The 26,837-nt window shown below is 37.0% G+C and overlaps 1 pseudogene; it reads right to left on the reverse strand.

Moving 5' to 3' along the window:
- LOC141410812 (albumin-like) overlaps positions 1–26,837 on the reverse strand; it is a 48,202-nt pseudogene that overhangs the window by 13,259 nt on the left and 8,106 nt on the right.

Raw genomic sequence — 26,837 nt, forward strand, 5'->3', positions numbered from 1 at the left:
TAGCATAGGCTCTAAGCTCTATGACAAAATAAAAAGCAATTACATCCTCATCCTTTCCAAAATCATTTCAGCATTGCCTAACTCTGGTAACGATTTCTTTCCCAGACCAATCACGACCTTTATAACTGCATTGTTTCAGCTTGGAGTTGCTTTGTTTATCAATTGCATTGGTTTTGTAGATTGGATAGTAGGAATGTTAGACAAAGACGCTTCAATTGACAGTTTCTAGAGAGCACGCAAATGGATATCATTTTGTTTCCTCTCCTGTTATGTTGTTCTATGGATGACTTAACAGGTGAGCAGTTGGAAGGGCAGCTAATATTTTCCTGGCTCAGATATTGAAGAGTGCTCCCAGGATCAGGTAAGAAATACAGACACAGAAATTTAAGCAAAACCATGAGATTAACAGCAAAATTGGAGCAATGAAAAAATTTGAAACAACTTGTAATTATGATGGCTGAATTTAATTATCAGGACATAAAAAAATAAATGCACACATTCAGATTGAGGAAAATAAAATTAAATGAAAGATCTTGACTATAGCATAAAAACAATAGACCATTAAAATGAAATTCCCTGTCTTTATAAACAAGAAATTTAAATGTCTTTTTTAGAACAAACAATGTCTTCTAAATTTTTTGACATTTTAGAAAAAAATATTAAAATTATGTCGAATTATTACTAATGATCTGATTTCACCTCTATCAACTTTGTGTTTTACACAAAAAAGATATATTTGAAAGCTATGTGTAAAATACTATGTAAATGTACACTTTGCCAACTGAGCAGTTCTCATTGTATCATTACAAAGATGCAAACTAATTAAAAATATTTGCCCTGTTTTGAAAGTTCTTTCTCCAAATTTGTGCATACTGACACACTTGATTCTCTGTTGGGCAACTGAAACCAGTACTTTCTCCTGCAAATCATGAGACTTTCAGAAGAATCAATTTGAAAAAGTTAGAAAAGCAAAATTCTGCACAAAACACCCCTTTATAAACTCACATGAGACTATTCAAGATCAAGTTTTAAACAGATAATTCGCACCTAATTCCCAAGTAGTCTTGCTATGTCAGAAAAAGAAAAATTGGTGTGGACACAGTAGAGGCCCTTGGTAGTTATAAACTGGCATGGAGACATTGCCAGGTAAATAGTCCTGGAAGGAAAAGAGTGCACTGAATCCCCAGGAAATAGAACATTGCTGACTTCTTAAAGTTGTGTATGATTCATTGCAGTTGCTCTACCACATACTCTAATAAAACCAGTGAATTACCCAGGAAAGAGAATGAAGCATACGATATTTGTTTAAAGAATAAGTGAATGTAATGTAGGGGTGAACTAGTTCAAAATACACTATACACAAGTGTGGAATTATTTGAATAAGATTCCCTTATATTATTAATGTATGCTAATTCAATTTTTTTTAATTTTTAAATGTTTAAAGGTACAGCAGAATAAATGAACTCTGTTTTTTAATTTTTTTATTATTATACTGGGGGTACGTCATGACATTATAAAAGTTCTTACAATATATCATGGTTGAATTCACCCCCTCCATCAGTCTCCTTTTTACTCCTTCCTCCCATTCCGGGAATAGTTTCAACAGGTCTCATTTTTCCATTTATAAACATGTGTACATAATATATTCATCATATTCACCCTCCTATGCCCTTTCCTTATATCCTCCCCCTCCCACTGATACCATTCCCCCAGACAGAACCTGTTTTATATTCCTGTTACCCTTTTTAAAAAATGACACTTTTATTTAATATCTATACAGTGTGTTTCACTGTGGCATTTCCATGTATATATGTGTTATAACCCGAATAAATGAACTGAGTGCTACAGTAAAATTCTTTGATTAATTTTTTCCCCAGAAAAAGTCTCATGAAAGCATAAACAAAACTGTGGCTGCTTGCTGTGTAATTTGAAACATGTATTTCAGCCATCACCACCAAAAAGAATGGCAGGATATCTAGATACACGAGTAAGAATCCTCTGGTCAATCTTAGGAGGCAGGAAATGTTAGAGGCCTTCAAAGAGAAAGAAAGTTCATTCGCACATATAAAAAAAGGTTCAGAAGGTCTTTTGACTATGTTCTAGGTTTCCTACACCTGGAAACCAAGGTGGTCAAAAGCTGAGGTTGCTTTATGAACTGGTTCTTAGTCTTCTTTTGAGGATTACCTTTGGAATCAGACAGACATCTTTATCAGCAGCCTGGCAGCATTCTGTCAAAATGTCTTTATATTTTTTCAGCATAGCAGAGGAGTTCTAGAGCATAAAAGTAAGGATGTCTTCTGCCAACTTTGTATAAATACCTAATTTTTTTAAAGAACACAGGCAATAATTTCCCACAACACACAATCTTTTTTTATTATTATTATTCATATGTGCATACAATGCTTGGGTCATTTCTCCCCCCTGCCCCCACCCCCTCCCTTACCAACCACCCGCCCCCTCCCTCTTCCCCCCACCCCCTCGATTCCTGGCAGAAACTATTTTGCCCTTATCTCTAATTTTGTTGAAGAGAGAGTATAAGCAATAATAGGAAGGAACAAAGGTTTTTGCTAGTTGAGATAAGGATAGCTATACAGGGAGTTGACTCACATTGATTTCCTGTGCATGTGTGTTACCTTCTAGGTTAATTCTTTTTGGTCTAACCTTTTCTCTAGTTCCTGGTCCCCTTCTCCTATTAGCCTCAGTTGCTTTTAAGGTACCTGCTTTAGTTTCTCTGCATTGAGGACAACAAACGCTAGCTAATTTTTTAGGTGTCTTACCTATCCTCATATCTCCCTTGTGTGCTCTTGCTTTTATCTTGTGATCAAAGTTCAATCCCCTTGCACAACACACAATCTTACAGAAATAACTATAACAGCATTTTTCCAAGATCATATAAACCCAAAAGGCTTGTAATTTATCAATTAAACTCAAATCACACCCAATGGACTTGTCTTTGCATTTCTTCAAGTCAATGAAAAGGAAGGCTATATTTGTGTTCATACATGTATATGTGTATTATATGTAAAATTTTGTTGACCTATTGTGACTGAATAATGAAATTAACCCAAGAATCCCATATAAACATATGCTTATATATATTTGGGAAATTTTGAGCCAAGTCACTCACATTTTTCATACAAATCATATTTTTTGTTGTGTAGAATTTTGTGGTATCAAATATTACTTCTTTAGAACACATCATAAGGTCAAAACTTCCAAGTCTTCATGTTGAAAATATTTTTAGGTGTGTTGATTTCTATAATAAGTGTTGACCTACAGAGTTGTTCTTTGGTTTTTAACTTTGAAACCTAGACACCTGGTTACTGTGCCAAAAACTTGTTGCTGTTTTCCTGAAAGGAGGCACACAGTGAGTCAGCCTCTGGTTTCATGAAGCGAGGCAAGTTAGGGTTTTTGTCTTTGTATTTGAAGAAGCATCATTTCTCTTAGGTTCTTGTTTGTCACAGCAGTCAGCCAGATCACCATAGTGATCACGAAGATTTGGAAGGGCACATAAGCTATCACCAAAAAGAATATGTTAAATGGAAGACAGCAAGCTTCAAATTACTGAGGAATACTTTAACTACTTTATAGACAAAGAACAGTATAAAAATGAATATAATGATAGTGGTTGGCCATGAAATCATATATACTGTGTATATATTCAGAGATGAGGTACACATATATTTCAAACATCATATGGTGTCTCATAAATGTATACAATGTTTTGGTTTTATGTACAGCTTAAAATAAATTTTAACATGAAAAAAATGTTAATGGAATAAAATACTTTAAAACCCATGAAGAAAAAAGAAATCAGAAAGAAACTCACCCCAGACTTAGTATTTTAAGACTTGACTATTTCTGCAATTTTCACAACAATCAACTTCCACAGAATGCCTTATGATGAATAAAACAGAAGCATGAAAAATAGTGACTGCTTGAAGGAATGTGTCCTTATTTTGCTTTCCAGGTGACACTAAAGGTTAGGAGAGTAATTGTTATAACAAACATCAAGGAAAACTAGAATAGCTGGTGAATTCACATTAGGAAGCAAAGTGCTCAATTCCTCATTTGATCTGCCCCTGTTAAAAAGACCCAACTTTTTAGTAGATACCACTTAAAATGAGGAGAAACACAATCTGCTATACATTGTTACTGCGTTTAAATTAGACCCTTTTTTATTAAGAAATATTTAACTCAAAGTACTTCATTTGTTAAATAAATCCTTTTCTAACTCATTAATTTTTATTAAAAATTATGCTAATCCATGGAAAATATACTGTTCTTGACAGAATTCATTATTTAAAAAAAAAACCTCATATGTAGAGCTGTAATATTGTGTGGAGTTCAAGTACTAACTCAGCATGGAGACAGGAAAGGTTCTTGTGAAAGACAAGAGGAAAGATTCCAGTGATAAGTAAAAAATATCTTTGTCAATATATAGATTGATAATGAGAGAAACATAGTCCTCTTGTTTGAAAATCTATTCATAAATAGCAAAAGTTCCAGCTCTTATAAAAAGTGACTGAGTACCCTGCTTTTTATTGTGCATAAAAATAAGCCTAAAGTCAGAAATAAAAAGCTATATTATTATTTCATACTGTATCAGAATTATCATAGAAATTAGCTGGTGCTTTCTGAAGGAAAAAATCATGCTATGATCCCAAAGCGGTGTTAGCACTCCTATGTTCATTGTAGCATTATTCATAGTAGCCAAGATTTGTAAACCATCAAAATGTCTTCTGTCAGGTGAATGAATAAAGAAAACGTGTATGAATAGATTAAGAAAACACGGTGTATACATTCAATGAAATATTATTCAGCCTTCAGAAGAAAACTCTGCCATTGGCACCAATATGGATGATCTTAAAAGACACTATGCTAAGTGCAGTAAGCCAGGCCCAGAAAGACGAATACGGCAAGATTCTGTTTGTACCAGGCATCTAAAGGAGTCAAATTCACAAGATCAAATAGTAGAATGATGGCTACCAGGGGCCAGGAAGTAAGGAAATAGGGAGTTATTGCATAACTGGCATAAGCTTCCAACTAAGCCAGATGAATAAACTCTAAAGATCTGCTACATAATACTATACCTACAGTCAACAATAATGTGCTGTACCATCCTTATCAATAAAGGAAATTCAAATCAAAGGTAAGATGAGATTCCATCTCACCCTATCAGAATGACTATCATCAAGAAAAGAACAAAAAAATGCTAGCAAGGATGAGAGTGGGGGCAGGAGGAACCCTCTTACATTGTTGGTGGGAATGTAAACTAGTGCAACCTCGAAGGAAATCAGTATGGAGGTTCGTTCAAAAACTGAAAATAGATCTACCTGATAACCCAGGTAAGCCACTCTTGGACCTGTACCTGAGGAAGTGTAAATCAACACAAAAGACAGACATGTTTACCACAGCACTATCCACACAGCCATGCCGTGCACATAAAAATATAAGAGGGTAGATCTATTGTCTTACAATAGAAAATATTTGTTCTTATTTTAATAAACTAAAATTAATAAATACATAAAAACATGCTATCAGCCTGTATGAAAAGAGTCAAATTTCAAAGTTTGAAAAGAGATTGTGACAAATGATAAATTGCCATTCAAATATACTACGACTGCTGTGTGTAGTCTCAATGAAACGATGTTTTTTAAATTGTGGGCATAGCTAGAGTCTCTGTCCCAGAAAAAAAATAGCTTAGTCTATAAGCAACTTTGGAGTGGGTCTCACAAACTTGATCAATTAAGAATAATTTCTTTAAATGACAAAAGAATTTTCCTTTGAAATATTCAAAATTACCTAAAAGAGAAGAAAGAACCCAAAAGTCAAAATGCACTGACCAGGTCTTTGTCACAGTTTGCAGCTGACTCATCAGCTACACATGTTTTTACAAACTCGTTTACTTCATTCACTAATTTTACATGTTCTTCAAATGGGCACTTCTGGAGATTCTGAGAAAAGGCAACCAGTACTCTGAAACAAAAGACATGGAAACATGTAGCACAATATGACTTTAAGATAAAACAGTTTTCAATGCTAGGGAGGAAAGCATGTATGTGTGTAGTCGATATTTTATATATCTTTCCTAGAATTATCCAGAAATCCTATTCAGAATTGCTATTCTCTGAGGCCTAGCCAGGCACATTGTGCCTTCCTTGGCAAATAGAATGTATATTTCTATAATGTTTAATGTCTATGTGTGCATGGTGTTAGATGCACACACAGAGAGCAAAAGACCAAGTATGCACTACATAGATCTGTCCAGTCTAGGCACATATCCTTTGAGTTCTTTAAAAGAAAAACACAAACCCATATACTTGATTTAATCAGGCAAAGGGATAATTTTGACCTTTAAAAAGTATAGTATTGTCTCACTTTTTACTAGGTGAAAAAATTATTAAGGCTGAAGATGTGGTCCAGTGTCAGAGTGCTTGAATAACCTGCATGAAGCATGGGTTCAATCATTAGCGTGCACACACACACACGTTCCCCCAAAAAAATCACAGGACAATTTCCTATGAAGAAGAGTTAATAAGTGACCTTCCAAAGGAACCACATATTTTAGAACTTCCCACCACTGTATAAGAATTACAGATTTTCTAGTCTGCATGAGAGTTCCAGAGTTCCACGGTCTAATACAGTATCCAGTAGCCACTTAAGGCTATATAAATTTAATTAAAATGAAATATAATTTGAATTTTTTGTTCCTGAGTTGCTCTCACAAGTGTTCACAAATATAAATTGTCAGTACTAGAAATAAGTGATAAAGTAAAACTTAATTCTTTAATGACAAAGGGTTTACTGAAGCTTTCTTTAGGAGATAATTAAAACAAAATCTGAACAAATAAAAACTAGAATTCTTACATGCATCTCGTTGAAACATACCCCTGGAATAGGCAGAGCTGAAAGGAAGGAGAAGGGAAATAAAAGTCACCTACTTCATTGTGCCAAAGATTTGTGAGGTTGATAGAAGAGAAAAGCGAGGGTGGATGAGGGTAAATTTGCACTAATGTACCTCTTTAGCCAATAATTGTACATCATTAACTAAACTCAACATGCATTTCATTCCCCCCTGCTCTTTGCAAAATCATAATATTCTTGCCAAAAAATTTGTTTGACTAAATCCCTTGTGTATATTTACTATCTTGAACTGTTGTACCCACAAGACCTCATCAATTCATTAAAATTATGTAAAGCATCTTATCAAATTTTAATAAATCCACCCCACTACTGGTGGGTTTTCTTTTTCTTTCTTTCTTTTTTTTTTCTTTTTCTGGAGCAGAGTAGCCTCCAGTCCTCAAAGATTACCAGAAGTGCTAAGAATCCACACACAGAGTTGCTAGCCTTCTGGAGGAAGCAGGGGAGTCCCAGACTTGGGAGAAAGGGGAAATCACCCGTAGATGACCCACCAACTCTCCAACCTAAGGATCCCTTCCAATACCAAAGAGTGGTACCCACAAACAGGTAAACAAGACTCTTTGATCCCTGAGGGCTAACACACAGCTCAGATTTTAACCCAATAAGCTGAATGAAATCTCCCACCCCACCTGCTGGAGAAAGATGGGGAGCCATAGCTCACAGCTCAGCCCGCATGATTCTTTATACAAAGAAAGACAGTGTGAATGCAGGTTAGCCAAGCCTGAACCCAGCCTATGGGAAATAATAATTCATTCAACCATCTACAAGAAGCCTAGTAGCAAGCTGAATCTGACTGCTTTCCCCCCAAAAGAAGAGCTTTTGGCCAAACAGCCTAAGCTAAAGCTCCCAGGCATGCCTGGCAGAGACAAACCTGGCTCTGCCCAGCACAACTCCTTCAAGAAGACACATAGTTAAGAGAGCTGAAGCTGAGAGCCCCACCAAGTGGAGCCATTGGCTAAACAGTCTCAGCTAAAGCCTCCAGATTTGCTCCATGGGGGAAGGGCAACTGCTCCCTGTTCAGCCACCATGACCACCTACAAGAAGCCTCCTAGTCAAGCAAACTGAAAAAGATACACACACCGTAGAAGAGCCTTTGGCTAAACAACCTACAAGGAGCCCACCAAACATACCCTGCAGGCAGGGGTACCGCTACCTACTACTAACCCAGCATGTCTATCCTAAGGAGGGGTAAGAATCAAGAGAAGACATGTAAGAACTGCAGACTAAATCCAGAAGGCCAGAAATTGGATGCAGCATCCAGTACGTTCACTGACCACAGAAGAAATTCATTCTATTCTATAATGAAGAAATCCAGACTTAAAAAAAAAACCTTTTTCCTCTTTTTCCAAAATTTAATTTGTCCATCCCTTTTATTCCAAGTTTTTCTCCTTACTTTTTCCATTCTTCCCTCCTTTGATCCTTTATCTTCTCTTCTTTTCTTTCTTCCACTCCTTTTTTTAAATTCATTTGTTCACATGTGCATATATTGTTTGGGTCATTTCTCCCTCCTGCCCCTGCCCCCTCCCTCTCCCCCTCTCCCTTCCAGGCAGAATCTCTTCTGTGCTTTTCTCCAGTTCTGTTGAAGAGTAGAAATAAGCAATAATAAGAAAGGCATAGTGTTTTTGCTAGTCGAGATAAGGACAGCTATACATAGAGATTCCTAGCATTGCTTTCACGTACAAATGTGAATCAAACCAGTTTGATTCATCTCTAACTGATCTTTACACTTGTTCCTGATCCCCTTCTCATGTTGACCACTGTCGCTTTAAGGTTTCTGTATTAATTCCTCTGGAGTGGGGACATCAAATGCTTTCATGCTTTGGGTTTTCTATCTAACCCCATACCTCCTGTATATGTTCCCCTCTTGTCATGTAACCTAAGTCCTACAACATTGCTGTATTTGCCCTAGATTTAAAGACTGCATTTGAGGGAGAACATATGATTTTTGGTCTTCTGAGTCTGACTAACTTCTCTCAGAATGATGTTCTCCAGTTCCATCCATTTACTTGTGAATGATAAGATTTCATTCTTCTTCATGGCTGAGTAAAATTCCATTCTGTATAAATACATTTTCTTCATCCATTCATCAGTAGTGGGGCATCTTGGTTGTTTCCATAACTTGGCTATTGTGAACAGTGCTGCAATAAACATGGGTGTGTACAGGTGCTTTTGGAGTAACCTGTGTCACATTCCTTTGGGTATATCCCCAAGAGTGGGATTGCTGGATCATATGGCAGATCTATGTTTAGATTTTTAAGAACCCTCCAAATTTTTTTCCAGAGTGGTTGCACCAGCTTGCATGCCTACCAGCAGTGTATGAGGGTTCGTTTTTCCCCACATCCTCGCCAACACATGTTGGTGGTGGTGTTTTTAATGATGGCTATTCTAACAGGGGTGAGGTTTCTTTCACTCCTTTTTTCCCCACATTCCCTGTCTCCTCCCTAACAAACCACTCAACTAGTGGTTTACTTTATCACCTTCTTGTAATACTCCCATCCTTCTTATCCTTCTGCAATTCCTGACAATAGCACCTTTCTCTACAATAACTGAACTATACCTCTACACACATTAGAGTCTTATTAACCTTTGCCCCCACACCTCACCTCACACCTCTTCTATCTTCTCCCCATCCTCCTTCTTCTTAATCTGATTTCCTAGTCCCATTATTTTTACTGCTTCAGTTTTAATCTCTGTGCAAACAAATTTTATTTTTCCACCACTCTTCTGTTTATATACAATAATACTAAGGTTTTATATTTCTTGTAAATATCTTGTTTGCTATTGAATTCATGAATTTGTAGTGCTAAGTTATACCCCCAGGTCAGTGGACAGAAAAGACATAACAACCTACACAATAACCAATCCTGCAAAAATACAGAAATTAATTCAAAGGAAAGACTTCAAATGACTAAAACTTCCAACCAATGAATTGACAAAATAGGAATGTGGGAAATAGGAAAAGGCAGGGGAATGTAACTCCTCAAAAGGTCAACAAACACACAACAAAGGATCTGATGATAGGAAAGGGGACGAAACCTCAGTCTCCAAGCTCAAAAGAATGATGATAAGAATGATTAAAGAGGTGAAATAGGATGTGCAAAAACAAGTCAATGACCATGACCCCAAGGCCTGCACAGTCCCGCACCATCTCTGCTCTGCCGGGCCACGTCCCCAAGGCCTGCTGCACTGGAGATACAAACATGCACGATCTCCGTTCCACTGGGCTATGCCCTCCAGGCCTGCACAGGCCTGCACAATATCCACTCTGTAAGCATGTGCCCCTAAGGCCTGCCAAGCTGGGGACCCACACACACACAATCACCATTCCTCTGGACCACGCCCCCCTCCCCAAGCCTGTCAAGCTGGGGATTCATAGACACACAAGAGCTCCAATCCACTGGCCTGCACCCTTCAGGCACACCAACCCCATGCTCCAAACGCCTGCTACTTCACCTCAGCTAAAGGCCTCCACCCATACGCCAGTGGGACCCCACTCACCGGACACTTGCCACAGGAAGGCTCCAAACCTACCTAAGAGGACACACACAGACAGGTCTGAATGCTAAAGAACTAACATCAGAACAACTAAGACTGCAATTCTACTGTTCCAGAACTAGTGAGTTTTTTTTTCCTTTCTTTAAGGGATTTGCTGCCTGGTTTGCTGTTTGATCATCCACCATCTCTCCCATGTTTTTTTTCTTTTCCTCTCTACTCTATTGCTTTCATCCTTCCATCTCTCTCTCTTTTTTATTTTTTTTCTTGGTTTTGTTAGTATTAATATTGTTCCCAGATAATACTAAATTACACATAGTCCAGGGATAGAAGCAGTACCTAGTGGAACTATGGGAAGAAGAAAAGGGAAGGAAACCATTCTCCCCCCCAAAATAAAGTAGTACAGGATTTAGAGTGAAATGAAGAAAATGGATACCCAGATCCAAACTCCAACAAAACAAAGATAAACTATACCAAGGAGCCCAACAAAGCCCACAAGAACACCCTGGAAGAAGAAATCCTATGAGTAATTAATGAGAATTTCATAGAGATGTTACTAGACATGGTCAACCAAAATGTATAGAAGGCACTCAACAAATTCCAAGACAACAAAAACAAAGAATATGAGAAAACCCAGAAACAAATAAATAAAATAATAGAAGCCCTAAATAAACACCAAACTGAAACTTAATGACCATCCAAAACTGAACCACGAGAATATTAATCACCTGAATAGATCTGTAACACAAAAAGAAATTGAAGCTGCCATCAAGAGCCTCCCAAAAAAGTCCAGGACCTGATGGATTCACTGCTGAATTCTATCAGACATTTAAAAAAGAACTAATACCATCTCTCCTTAAAGTGTTCCATGAAATAGAAAGGGAAGGAACACTGCCTAACTCATTTTATGAAGCCAATATTACTCTCATCCCAAAACCAGACAAAGACACCTCCAAAAAGCAGAACTACAGGCCAATTTCCCTAATGAATATCAATGCAAAAAACCTTAATAAAATAGTGGCAAGCCGAATCCAACAACACATCAGAAAGATCATTCAACATGACTAAGTTGGCTTCAGCCCAAGGATATAGGGGTGGTTCAACATACACAAATCTATAAACGTAATACAGCACATCAATAGTAGCAAAGACAAAAAACACTTGATCATCTCAATAGGTGCAGAAAAAGCCTTTAACAAGATCCAACACCACTTCATGATAAAAGCTCTAAGAAAACTAGGAATAGAAGGAATGTACCTCAACATTGTAAAGGCTATATATGACAAACAACAGCCAACATCATACTTAATGGTGAAAAACTGAAACCATTCCCCCTAAAATCAGGAATGAGACAAGGGTGACCACTATCCCCACTCCAATTCAGCATAGTACTGGAATTTCTAATCAGAGCAATTAGGCAAGAAGAAGAAATAAAAGGAATACAAATAGGTAAAGAAACTGTCAAAATATCCTTATTTGCAGACGATATGATCCTATACCTTAAAGAACCAAAAAATTCTACCCAAAAACTACTAGACACTATAAACAGCTACAGTAAGTGGCAGGATACAAAGATACAGTAAGGTGGCAGTCCTGAAACTCTGAAGTTACTACAGGAAGGAGCAGGAAACACTCTGGAACAAATAGGTATAGGCAGACTTCCTCAATAGAACCCTAGCAGCCCAGCAACTAAGAGAAAGGATGAATAAATGGCAGTTCATAAAATTAAAAAGCTTCTGCACAACAAAAGAAATGGTCTGTAAACAGAAAAGACCACCCACAGAGTGAGAGAAAATATTTGCCAGCTAAACATCAGACAAGGGACTGATAACCAGAATATACAAGGAACTTAAGAAACTAAACTCTCCTAAAATCAATAAACCAATTAGGAAATGAGCAACTGAAATAAACAGAACTTTTTCAAAAGAAGAAATTCAAATGGTCAAAAAACACATGAAAAAATGCTCACCATCTCTGGCCATAAAAAAAATGCAAATCAAAACCACACTAAGATTCTACCTCATCCCTGTTAGAATAGCCATCATCAAAAACACCACCAACAACAAGTGTTGGCAAGGATGTGGGGAAAAAGGAACCCTAATCCATTGCTGGTGGGAATGCGAGCTGGTGCAACCACTCTGTAAAACAATTTGGAGACTTCTTAAAAATCTAAACATAGACCTGCCATATGATCCAGCAATCCCATTCCTGGGGATATACCCAAAGGAATGCAACACAGGTTACTCCAGAGGCACCTGCACACCCATGTTTATTGCAGCACTGTTCACAATAGCCAAGTTATGGAAACAACCAAGATGCCCCACTACTGATGAATGGATCAAGAAAATGTGGTATCTATACACGATAGAATTGTACTCAGCCATGAAGAAGAATGAAATCTTATCATTCACAAGTAGATGGATGGAACTGGAGAACATCATTCTGAGAGAGGTCAGCCAGGCTCAGAAGACCAAAAATTGTATGTTCTCCCTCATATGCATACTTTAGATCTAGGGCAAATGCAGCAATGTTAATGGACTTGGATCACATGACAAGGGGAGAGCACATACAGGAGGTATAGGAATAGGTAGAAAACACAAAACATGAAAGCATTTGATGTTCCCACTCCAGAGGAACTAATGGAGAAACCTTAAAGCAACAGGTTATCATGAGAGGAGATCAGGAACCAATGTGAAGATCAGTTAGAGTTGAATCAACATGGATCATAAGACATGGATACACAAAAGCAATAGTAGGAATCTTTTTGTATAGCTATCCTTAACTCAACTAGCAAAAATGCTTTGTCTTCCTTATTATGCTTATGTCTTTTCTGCAAGAAAATCAGTGATAAGGGCAGAACAGGACCTGCCTGGAACAGAGGGAGTGAGGGAGGGGAAGGATGAGGGAGGGGGTAAGGGGGGAAAAATGACCCAAAAAATGTATTCATATGTGAATAAATGAACAAAAAATTTTAAAAAATTGAAAACAACCCTAATGTTTAATAAAGAAATTGTTTTAAAGTAATGCTGATTAATATGGGAAAAAAGTGAAAAGCCATTTTATATTTTTTTAAAGATCAATGCAAATAATGTAAAAAAAAAAACAAGTCAATGAAATCCAAGAGAATATGGAATAACAGTTTGAACTAAATGAAGTCAGAGGATACAAATAAACATCTGAATGAAATCAAAGAAGATTAAAAAAAGATAAATCAAATAAGGAAAACAATACAAGATGTGAAAGGGTAATTTAATAAAGATATAGAAAGTTAAAAAAAAAAAAGACCACTAAAAAATACAGTTGAAAGCTACTTCAGCAGACAAGTGGAAGACAGTATTCCTGGACCTGAAGACAAATAAGATACAAAGGAAAAATAGATGAATACCTAAAGATAAGAGTAAAGGTTTATGAATGTGATGTGCAAGAATTCTGCAACTCCATCAAAAGACCAAACCTACAAATCATGGGCATTGAAGAAGGAGCAGTGTCAGCCAAGGGCATAGGAATCATATTCAACAAAATAATAGCAGAAAACTTGCCAAACCTCAAGAAAGAGATTCCCATCCAGGTACAGGAGGTATCTAGGACACCAAAGAGACATGAACAAAATAGCACCACTTCACAGCATATTAAACTTAATACAATAAGCACAGAAAACAAGGAAAGGAAATTGAAGACTGTAAGGGAGAAACATCAAATAACCAATAAAGGTAAACACATCAAAATAAAAGATTTTTCAACAGAAACCTTAAAAGCAAGCAGGGAATATAATGAAGTATTTCAAGCATTGGAAGAAAGTAATTTCAAGCCTAGAATACTTTACCCAATAAAGCTATGATTCATAATCAAAGAGAAATGAAAAACATCCATGATAAGCAGAAACTAAAACAATATATGACCACTAAACCAGCACTCCAGAAGATGAAAATAAGCATAGTCACAAAAGGAAGGGAATAATTAAATTTCAGGAGATGAGCAGACAAGCAGTTGTAAAGTAACAAAAAATCAATTACACACATACACACACACACAAAGCAACAAAATGGCAGGAATTACTACATACCTCTCAATGTTAACACTGAATGTTAATGGTCTCAGCTTCCGCATCAAAAGACATAGATTGGGAAGCTGTATTAAAAAGGAGGAACTGACAATTTGTTGTTTACAAGAAATCCATCTCACCAAAGAAACAAGTATTGGCTTGGGGGAAAGGCTGAAAAAATATTTTCCAAGCAAATGGCCTCCAAAAACAGGCAGGAATAGCTATATTTATGTCAGATAAAATGTACTTCAAACCTCAATTAGTCAGAAAAGACAAAGAACATCACTTCATACCAACAAAAGGAACAATACAATACATGTGCCCAATGTTGGCACATCCAACTTAATAGTACAAATAGAACTCAACACAATGACAGTGGGAGACTTCAGTGCTCCACTGTCACCCATAAATAGGTCATCCAGACCAAAAATGTCAACAAAGAAACCTCAGAATTAAGTGACATCATAGACCAAATGGACTTAACAGACATCTTTACAGTATTTCATCCAGCAGGAGCATAATACACATTCCTCTTGGCAGCCATGGAACTTTCTCCAAAATGTAACATGATCTAAAGGATCATGACTTGAGGTCAGCCTGGGGCAAAAGTGGGAGACCACTTCTGAAAAATAACTAAAGCAAAAATCAACTTAGATTGGCTGAAGTGGTTGAGTGCTTTCCCAGCAAGCACTATGTCCTGAGTTCAAAACCCATTACTGACAAAAAAGAAGAGCTAACTTCCTCTGTTCTTTTGCTCTGAAAATGAGAGTTACGAACTCAGTAAGAAGGAAAACTGACTTTCTCTAATACTACACAACAACTTTTAATATCAATCCAGTTATTTCACCTAACTAAATAACTGAATTCGTCAAAACTGTCATTCAGTTGCACCATGACACTATATGAGAGTGCACTATTTTTTTGAAGTTAATGACCTATTTTATCCTTTTCCTGATATATCTTGGCACATAAGCAAGCATGAAATTCTTATCATTGAATATATTTATATTACTGATTCACAAATTCAGGTCTTTTTCAGTCACACATATCCATGTTATATACTTTATTCATCTAACAAATGAAAATAATAATATCTATCCAGTCTGCACTGCAGTATTATGCTATAGTACAGTGAAAAATATCAAATCCTAATTTTAAAAATCAAATTCATGATGAAATAGAGCTTTGAATTGATTTTCCTATATTTAATAAAAATCCCAGGTGTTAAATTGTTGTTTTTGAAAAACTCTAGTATAATTGCATTTCAAAATCATTGAAGCTATATAAAATTGATAACACCTGAAAGAATCATTCCCTAAAAGTACAAATATCATGTTTTCATGTATGTTTCCTTATTAATGGTTGCTACATAGGTAAGAAATTAAAATAATTAATTCTTAACACTGTCTGCATGCTTAAAATTCAACTTAATTAATAAGAAGCCCTTGAGCAGTTTTGTTTTATGGATTCTCAAAGTTCCTACATTTTTTCTGAAAATTCTGGCATTAATTCTACATATACAAGCTGTACTGACAGGAATAAAGCCACAAAAATGTTAGTTATTTTAAATATTATGTTTTCTGAGCTTTTAAATGGTGTTTAGTCAGTCATCAAAAAATTTTGGCATAAGGATAAAGCAAATATTTAAACTAAGTGTTCTAAATATGATTTAGAGAGTCTAGTTTCTAAGCAAATAGAAAAGTAACTCCAATGGTCTTTAAATGTTTTCTCATGTTTATGGGAGGAATTTTAAAATAGAGAACAATTAAGAAAATTCTTTATTTGAAAGGAATAATGTTGTAATAATCATTTAGAAAAGAAATACTCCTGTTGAAATGCAAGTACAACTGAGAATTCAGTCTGAGCCTTCTCCCTCTGTCCTTTGTTTTTCATTCATTTTGACAAAGTAGAAGACGAAAAGGTTTGAAGCAGATAAATTACTCCTTGGGCAAGTGAACTAAACAGAACTTTCTCAAAAGAAGAAATTCAAATGGCCAAAAAACACATGAAAAAATGCTCACCATCTCTAGCAATAAAGGAAATGCAAATTAAAACCATGCTAAGATTCCACCTCACCCCTGTTAGAATAGCCATCATCAGCAACACCACCAACAACAGGTGTTGGCAAGGATGTGGGGAAAAAGGAACCCTCTTACACTGTTGGTGGGAATGTAAACTAGTACAACCACTCTGGAAAAAAATTTGGAGGCTACTTAAAAAGATGGACATTGATCTACCATTTGATCCAGCAATACCACTCTTGGGGATATACCCAAAAGACTGTTACTCCAGAGGCACCTGCACATCCATGTTTATTGCGGCACTATTCACAATAGCCAAGTTATGGAAACAGCCAAGATGTCCCAGCACTGACGAATGGATTAAGAAAATGTGTTATCTATACACAATGGAATTTTATGCAGCCATGAAGAAGAACGAAATGTTATCATTCGCTGGTAAATGGATGGAATTGGAGAACATCATTCTGAGTGAGGTTAGCCTGGCTCAAAAGACCAAAAATCGTATGTTCTCCCTCATATGTGGACATTAGATCAAGGGCAAACACAACAAGGGGATTGGACTATGAGCACATGATAAAAGCGAGAGCACACAAGGGAGGGGTGAGGATAGGTAAGACACCTAAAAAACTAGCTAGCATTTGTTGCCCTTAACGCAGAGAAACTAAAGCAGATACCTTAAAGCAACTGAGGCCAATAGGAAAAGGGGACCAGGAACTAGAGAAAAGGTTAGATCAAAAGGAATTAACCTAGAAGGTAACACCCACACACAGGAAATCAATGTGAGTCAATGCCCTGTATAGCTATCCTTATCTCAACCAGCAAAACCCCTTGTTCCTTCCTATTATTACTTATACTCTCTCTACAACAAAATTAGAGATAAGGGCAAAATAGTTTCTGCTGGGTATTGAGGGGGGGAGCAGGAAGGGGTGGAGTGGGTGGTAAGGGAGGGGGTGGGGGCAGGGGGGAGAAATGAACCAAGCCTTGTATACACATATGAATAATAAAAAAAAAAAAAAAAAATGTTCACAAAAAAAAAAAAAAGAAAATTCTTTATTTGAAAGGAATAATGTTGTAATAATCATTTAGAAAAGAAATACTCCTGTTGAAATGCAAGTACAACTGAGAATTCAGTCTGAGCCTTCTCCCTCTGTCCTTTGTTTTTCATTCATTTTGACAAAGTAGAAGACGAAAAGGTTTGAAGCAGATAAATTACTCCTTGGGCTAGTCCTCCACTTCCTTGGCACTCCAATCATAATCTTAAACCTATACCCTCCTCCTCCCATGAAATTCCTGAAGCTTTCCACACAGTCCTTCAAAACAGGCTTGTCTGACATCATACTTTCTTTGTGGTCCAGCCCTCATGCCATTTCCAGATGATACATTACTACTTCTAGGTCTCCTCTTGGAAATGAAATAAATGCAAGAATATATAACAATATCTAATAATATCCTCAGAATTTTTCCAGAGACTTTCTAAACAACCACTTAACCTATAGTCATTACAAAATGCAGAAAATTTGTACTTATTTGGAGAGAAAATTGGGGACTGTACCATTCTGCCTACAATACAATGAACATGCAGACACACCTATCATGAAGGGCCTGAAATGCTTTCTAAAACATACAGAAGGGTAGAAAAGTGAAAGTCCATTAATAATCAAACTAACCAATTGAAACATAATAAGCAATTTAATTTTGCATTTACTGAAGATATATTTCCAAATAAAATGTAAGAAAAATCCCAAAATACATGAGCTTTTAAAAGCTTTGCCAAAGCAAAACAAAAAAACAAAAAAAGCTGTAATCAAAACATCAATTGCCCCCTCATTACTCCCATAAGCTATGCATGTCTCCAAAAAATAAACTTGAGTTAGTAAGAAATATAGAATTTCTAAAGATTTCAGTAGAGACAAGAAACAGAAAGTGTTATCTCAGAATTCATACTAGAGAGGTAGATCCACGGTGCAGTCAATAGGCACCTTTCATAGATTGGTAGACAAATAGAGGAATAGGTCTACAAAGCAACTAACTCAGTTTATAAATCCAGAAAGCCCTGGATGTACTGAACTTACAAATATTTCCAGTCAAGTTCACAGAATATTGATAATAAAAGGATGGAGTTCACAGTGATAGTATACAAATGTATATATACATATATATGTATGAAAATGTGATGAAACCCAGTAAAAATTGTTTAACATGGAGGGAGGAAGGAGGATAAGAAAGACTAATAGAATGGATGAATTTCATCAGAGTATACTGTATGCATGCATGAAATATCACTGTGAATATACATTGTACAATCAATTTTTACTGATGAAACAATAAATGTTTGTGAAAAAAAATCACAAGGATATAGATGCAGATAAAGATGCAGATGCTGACTCTGGGACACCACAAGAGACACTTTCTTAGATTATAGAAAGAACACATTCCAAACTACACTGCAGCTAAGTACAATCGTGAAGTCATTTGAAAGGTGCCCACCCACATCTTACTGTTAACTCTGCCTGGGAATTTATTTTTTTTTAATTTCATGTGTTTCTCTATAAAGTACTTTTAACATTTTATTTCATTTCTATGTCACATTTTATATTTTATGAGAAAAACTTTCATTTTCACTTTCCCCTTTGTGAACTAGCCACTAGTGCTACAATTTATTTTCAAGAATCACTTAGTGTATTTGGCTAATATTGAATTTCTTTTGTTTATCTGGCCTAACTGACTAATAATTACATTAGTGAGCACTCTTGATTTACATCTAGGACTTGTAGACTAACCTGGAATGTCCCTGAGTGGCGGAGACATCTATCCAGTGATATGGAAAAAAGTGCTGACTGTGCAAGGATATTTACTTACTCCCCATCACGTGGAGACTCAACACCTCGATTTTATGTTTGTGTGCAATGTCTAAAACGAGATTTGTTCCCTCAATTCATCTACACACATGCACATCTGTGAGCCAAATAAAACAGAACAGAATTATCTAATGAAATACGTGTTTATACGTCAAGAACTTTTCAAGTACTTTGTTTAAGGATTAATTTTAAGAACTCTCTGGATTCTGATACTAGGTAAATTTTAAAACCACTGTGACTAAGAACTCAGCACTAATCACTTTTCGTAGTTATACTGTGCTACAGAGAAAATCAAAGTGGCTATGATCTCAAATTTTCATATTGCAACAAATATTCTTCACTATATAATAAAGCATAAAAATATATAAAAAGTCTGTAAACTACTTTAATTACTAAATTAGAAAATAATATTTTAAAGGAAATTGGCAGGTGGTCTGTCAGAAACCTATCTGTTGTATTTTATGTCGCACTTTAATGTATTTTTTACAACTGCAGATATAAAAGACCCTGGAAATTGGAGTCCTTTGATCAACATCCCCTGAACCCACACTTGTCACTGAACAGTGTTCCTGCCCTAGAGCCCCAAGAAGCTCAAATTTCTGCCACTTTCCTAACAATGGTTTTTTTCTAACTGCTTCCTTTTTTGAAAGATTTTCTGTTGGGAAGAAAACAGCATTAGTCATTCATAAATTACACTGCACATTGTCTGACCTATTTCAGCCTTTGCCATTTTCTTCATTTTGTGTAATACAAATTTTTGCAAGTGTAGTGTAAGAATGAAGAAATGTTTTGATCTGCAGGATAGACTGTACAACAGTTGTCCACAGTTAATGCCGCACCTATTCTGTTTCTGTACACTGTGACCCCATTCCTGTCTTTCCCTTCCCTCTTCTCTCTGGTGGGATGCCCCAGAGTCTTTGCTTTCATCACGTCTACTAATGTTACAAAATCTGACAACAGGAATGCAGGCAAGACGATGGATTAGAAATGTCTTACAATCTAATTCTGAATGAAAAGAGTCAAGTAACACAGGAAAGACTTTATTCTGAAGAGAAAAAGAGAGGAATCATGAAACAGGTGGCAGGACAGCTGAAAAGCACAGGGAACCCAAGGTAAAAGAAAAGCATCAAACAGTTATAAAACTGTTTCTGGCTTTTGAGGAGGGGGAGGGGAAGCTGAAGACGCCATCACAAGGTGAAACAGACAGCCCTGGTGACAGACCACCAATTCTTGCTGGAAGATAAGCCTACACCTCCTGCAAGCCTTCATCCCGATGTGAGATTCAAGGAACAGTAGATGTTTCAGGTGGAAGACCAGCTTTGGTGAAGAAAGACCTTCTGCTGTTTCCTGTATCTCTGAGAGTGAGAGTAAGACACCATTTTGAGAGAGGCCTGTTGTGATGAGACTCAGATACACTGGTGCCTGAAAACAAGGAACCTGTATGGCATAGGGAATCATGGGACATCCTGCTACAGAGTCTGGTTGAGAGATGGCCAGGAGAAGTGGTCAAGGAAAGGGAGAGAGTCTGACATGGACTCACAGAGTTCAATCTGTGCAGAATTGCACTGGCAGCAAAGGGCACTGTGATGGTCTGAGACCTCACTCTCCCTGGCCAGGATTAAGCCCATCACATGAAGCGAGGGCAGAAACAAAGCAGCAAGAAGAGCCTGTGGCTGGCGTAGTACATGGCCTCTAGGCTGCATGTGTTGACCGCTGTGTGAGTCAGAGCCCAGCATCCATATGACTCCCACAGCCTCCTCCCCTCCTCACAGGGAAGTGAGTTGTTGAACAGGGACTGAAATCATGAAGACCAGCATCCTGGCATGCTTTCTAACAGTCAGGACTGAGGGCCCAAGTCCAGATTCTCTGTATCATGAAATTTCTATGGCTTCCACCTCTGCAAAGGGAAGTAAACCACCAGACAGGGTCCGTAAGAATTGAGACCAGCAGGCAGAGCAACTAGCTCCCTCAATTCTCCCCAAGCCAGTACAGAAATCAATGCTCTACTTGTTCCCCCAACTCTCTGATGAATTTGGGGATTACTCCAAGGATTGAATCTTTTCTGCTCCAGAAGAAACAAACCAAGGGTTGCATAGAGCAAATGGGAACCTGACCAGCCCACAGGCTATAAAGTTCTCTGAATCCAACAGTGGCATCCAGCACACAAAGAAAGAAAACGTTATCATGAAAAGAAGTAAAAAAGAAAAAAAAAAAAAAAACAACCAACCCTTTACAAGAGACTCCAGCTAGTTTACCTTGATCCAAGCAGTGTTGGGTACCAAGCCCAGTCCCTTGAGCACTGAGCAAATGCTTGGATACTAAGCCATACAGCTGGGTCCAGTGGTGAAAATTTATCTCAACCTGGCCAGAACATACCACCTGAACATTAAAACGATTTCAGCTGAAAGTCTACAGGTAATTAAAACTATTTATTGAAAAAAAATAGTATTGATAAACCCCTGGTCAAACTAAACAAAAGAAGAGAAAAGACCCAAATTAATAAAATTAGCGATGAAGAGAGATAGTACAACAAATATCAATGAGATCCAAAGAACCATTACAGAATACTTTGTAAACTTACTATTCGAGTAAACTGGAAAATCTAGAAGAAATGAGTAAATTTCTAGATTTATTTGACCTTCCAAAATTGAACCAAGGTAATATAAATCACTTAAATAGATCTATAACAAGCATTAATATTGAATCAGTAATAAAGAGTCTCCCAATAAAGAGTCCAGGACTGCATGAATTCACTGACAAATTCTTCATGACCTTTTTTTTTGGCAGGGGAGTACTCAGGGCCTACACCTTGAGCCACTACACCAGCCCTATTGTTGTGACAGGTTTTTTTGAGATAGGGTCTATGGAACTATTTGCTCAGGCTGGCTTCGTACTGCAATCCTCCTAACCTCTGCCTCCTGAGTAGCTAGGATTACAGGCATCAGCCACTATTGTCCCACTCTACCAGATCTTTGAAGAACTAAAACCAACGATCCTCAAACTTTTCCATGAAATACAAAGGGAAGGAACATCACCAAACTAATTCTATGATGCCAGTATCACCACAATACCAAAACTCAGTAAGAATACAAGAAAAAAGAAAATTATAGACCTGTTTCCTTGATAAATATTGTCACAAAATCTCAATAAAATACTTGCAAGCAGAATTGAACAACAGGGTTGGTGGAGTGGCTCAAAGGGAAGAGTGCATGCTTATCAGAATTGAATAACACATTAAAAAGATTATACATCATAATCAAGTTGATTTCATTCCAGGATGAAAGGATGATTCAATATATGTAAATCAATAAATGTCATACAGCACAAACACAGACTCCAAGACAAAAATCACATGATCATCTCAATAGATGCACAAAAAGCCTTTGAAAAAATCAACATCCTTTCATAACAAAAGCTTCAAAGGAATTAGAAATAGAAGGAACATTACTCAACAAAATAATGGCTATACAACAGTCCTTTATAGACAACATCATACTAAATAAGAAAAAAAATGAAATTATTTCCTCTAAACTCAAAAATGAGAAAAGGATGCCCATTCTTCCCACTTTTATTCAATATAGTACTGCAATTCCAAGCCAGAGCAATAAGGCAAAAGAAGAAATAAAAGGGATTCAAATAGGGAAGGAAAAACTCAAATTATCCCTATTTGCAAATGATATGATCTTAAAAACCCTACCAAAACTCCTAGATTTAATAAACACTTTCATCAGGGTTGCAGGATATAAAATTAATATTCAAAATCAGTACATTTTCCATATACCAACAATAAACAGACTAAGAAAGAAAATCAGGAAAATACTTTTCAAAATAGTCTCAAAAAATTACATAGGAATACACTTAACTAAGGATGTGAAAGACCACAACAATGAAAACTATAGAACCTGGAAGAGATAAATTGGAGGAGACACTGGGAAATAGAAAGACCTCCTCTGTTCATGGATTGTCAGAATTAGGATCAGTGAAAATGGTTATTCTACAAAATCATCTACAGATTCAATGCAATTCCCATCAAAATCTCACTATCATTCTTCACAGAAATAGAAAAAAATCAATCCAAAAATTCATATGGAAACATAAAGATCAAAAATATCAAAAGCAGTTCTGCAAAAAAAAAAAAGCAATGCCGGAGGTATTAAAATATTAGGCTTCAAATTATACTTTAGAGCCATAAAAAAACAGCACAGTACTGACACTAAAATAGACATGAAGACCAACAGGACAAAACTGAAGACCCAGAAATAAACCCACACAGCTATAGTCATCTTGTTTTTGAAAAAGGAGTCAAAAACATACATTAAAGAAAAATCAGCCTTTTAAACAAATGGTGCTGTGAAAACTGATTATTTACATACAGAAGACTGAAATTAGACCCCTGTCATTCTATACAAAAAATCTATTCCATATTGATCAAAGATCTTAATGTAAGACCTGAAATCTTGAAACAGCTAGGAGAAAACACTTCAAGAAGCATATGCAATGGCAATGACTTTCTGAATAGGACTCCAATTCCTCAGAAAATAACAGCAAAAATTGACAAAAATGAATCAAATTAAAAGTCTTCTGCACATTGAAGGAAACAATTACCAGAATCAAAAGAAAACCAACAGAATGAGAGAAAAATCTTTGCTTTTCAACAGATAAAGGACTAATACCCAGAATATACAAAAAGTTCAAAAAATTAAAGAGCAAAAAATCAAAATAATCCAATTAATAAATGAGGAAACAAACTAAGCAGATACTTCTCAGAAGTACAAATGATAATAAATACATGAAGATGTTCAATATCCTTATCCATAGAGAAAATATAAATCAAAACTACACTGAAATTCCAACTCACCCCAGTCAGAATGGCTATGATACAGAAAACAAACAACAAATGCTGGTGAGGCTAGGGATAGGGAAGGAACCCACTTGTACTATTGGTGAGAATTTAAAGTAACGTAACCACTATGAAAAACAGTTTGGTGGCTCATCAAAAACTAAAAATAGGCCTACATTTTGATCCTGATATACCCCCTTGACATATATCCAAATGAATATAAATCAGTATACCAAAGAGACAGCTGCACACCTGTTTACAGCAGCACTATTCACAATAGCGAAGTGGTGGAATCAACCGAGTTGTCCCGCAACCAGTGGTTGGGTAAAGAAGATGTGGGATCCCATCTCCAAAACAGCCAAAGCACAAAGAGCTGGGGCTGAGGCTCAAGTGGTAGAGTGTCTACCTAGCACTCCATCCCTCCAAAATAAAAAGTAAATAAATAAATGTATAAAATGAAAAAAAATCTGATCACATACAGGACCCACTTAAAGGAAGCAACAGTAATAGAGAAAGGAGGAACTGGCTTGATGTTTTCATTTTCTACAGCAAAGAGGGGTTGAGATGAGGAAAATCTTAATTCAAGGATGAGATGGAGTTTTTTTTACTTTTGTTTTTGTTGTTTTGGCAATAAAGAAATGATGATAAAAAATAAGCCATGAAGGTATATTACAGAAAATAACCTGACGGTCTTGCTCTCCTTGCTCCTATGCTGTTGCATCATTGTGAATGGCCAAAGGCTGTATTTTTTAACCAGGAATTGCATGCTAGGTAAGAACTCTACCGCTTGAACCATGCCCTGGCCTTGCGTTTGCATTTGGGTTTTGAGGTAGAGTCTCACTCACCTTGCCAAGCCGACTGGGAAACCATGACCCTGCCTCCGCCTCCTGAGTAGCTGCGATTAGGCTCTCACCGCCACACCTGAACACAAACAGATGCAGAGAAATCACTCACGTGAAGTGCAACCTCGCAGAGTCAAATATTTGAGTTCTTTTCTTTTCTTTTGGTGGGAATTGAGGCCTGAACTCAGGGTTTCATGCTTGCAAAGCAGGCACTCTACCACTTGAGCCCCTCCTCCAGTCCATTTTCCTCTGGTTATTTTGGAGGTGGGGTCTCAAAAACTAGTTACCCAGGCTGGCCTCAAACCATGATCCTTTCTATTTTAGCCTCCCAAGTACCCAGGATTACAAATGTGAGTTACCAGTACCTGACTGTATTTATTAACGTTGATAGAGAAAGCTGTAAAAGAAAGAAGGGTGGGGAAAGAGAGACAAGAAGAGGAGGGAGGGAGGAAAGGAGGGAGAATAATGTGTACTGATAGAAAAGCATTTTGAAATGACAGTCATGATGGTTCAGGCCTGTAATCCTTGCACTTCAGAGGTTTAGGTGAGCCTGAACTCTATAGAGAAATCCTGTGTTTAAAAAAAAAAAAGGGAGGAAGGGAAAATGCACTTGGAAAACACTTATTTTGCATAGCAGTTTTGTATCCATTTATGCTACCTTTTTTCAATAAAGAACGATTTTTTAGATATTAATCACACATGCAATCACCATCTTCAGCTTGTCTCACCTCTTAACTCCCTTTCCCCCACAGTTTCCTTGGCAAAGGATCTCTTTTTCTGCCCTTGCCACCTACGAGGTTGAGCCTCTGGAATTTATGTCTATGCATTCAGATTTACTAATCATTCACTTCAAATTCACTTCAAATTTCCCAATTATGAAAAAGGAACCCTCTTACACTGTTGGTGGGAATGTAGACTAGTACAACCACTCTGGAAAAGAATTTGGAGGCTACTTAAAAAGCTGGACATCGATCTACCATTTGATCCAGCAATACCACTCTTGGGGATATACCCAAAAGACTGTTACTCCAGAGGCACCTGCACATCCATGTTTATTGCGGCACTATTCACAATAGCCGAGTTATGGAAACAGCCAAGATGCCCCAGCACTGATGAATGGATTAAGGAAATGTGGTATCTATACACAATGGAATTCTATGCAGCCATGAAGAAGAACGAAATGTTATCATTCGCTGGTAAATGGATGGAATTGGAGAACGTCATAATGAGTGAGGTTAGCCTGGCCCAAAAGACCAAAAATCGTATGTTCTCCCTCATATGTGGACATTAGATCAAGGGCAAACACAACAAGGGGATTGGACTATGAGCACATGATAAAAGTGAGAGCACACAAGGGAGGTATGAGGATAGGTAAGATACCTCAAAAACTAGATAGCATTTGTTGCCCTCAATGCAGAGAAACTAAAGCAGATACTTTAAAGCAACTGAGGCCAATAGGAGAAGGGGACCAGGAACTAGAGAAAAGGTTAGTTCAAGAAGAGTTAACTTAGAAGGTAACACACACGCACAGGAAATCAATGTGAGTCAATGCCCTGTATAGCTATCCTTATCTCAACCAGCAATAACCCTTGTTCCTTCCTATTATGGCTTATACTCTCTCTACAACAAAATTAGAGATAAGGACAAAATAGTTTCTGCTGGGTATTGGGGGGGGGAGAGGGAGGGGGCGGAGTGGGTGGTAAGGGAGGGGGTGGGGGCAGGGGGGAGAAATGAACCAAACCTTGTATGCACATATGAATAAAAAATTTCCCAATTATTTATTCTGCAGTTTAAGTCAGCTCAGTGTCAGTTTCTAGC

The sequence above is a fragment of the Castor canadensis genome, chromosome 9, assembly GCF_047511655.1.
Source record: "Castor canadensis chromosome 9, mCasCan1.hap1v2, whole genome shotgun sequence".
Lineage (NCBI taxonomy): Eukaryota > Metazoa > Chordata > Mammalia > Rodentia > Castoridae > Castor > Castor canadensis.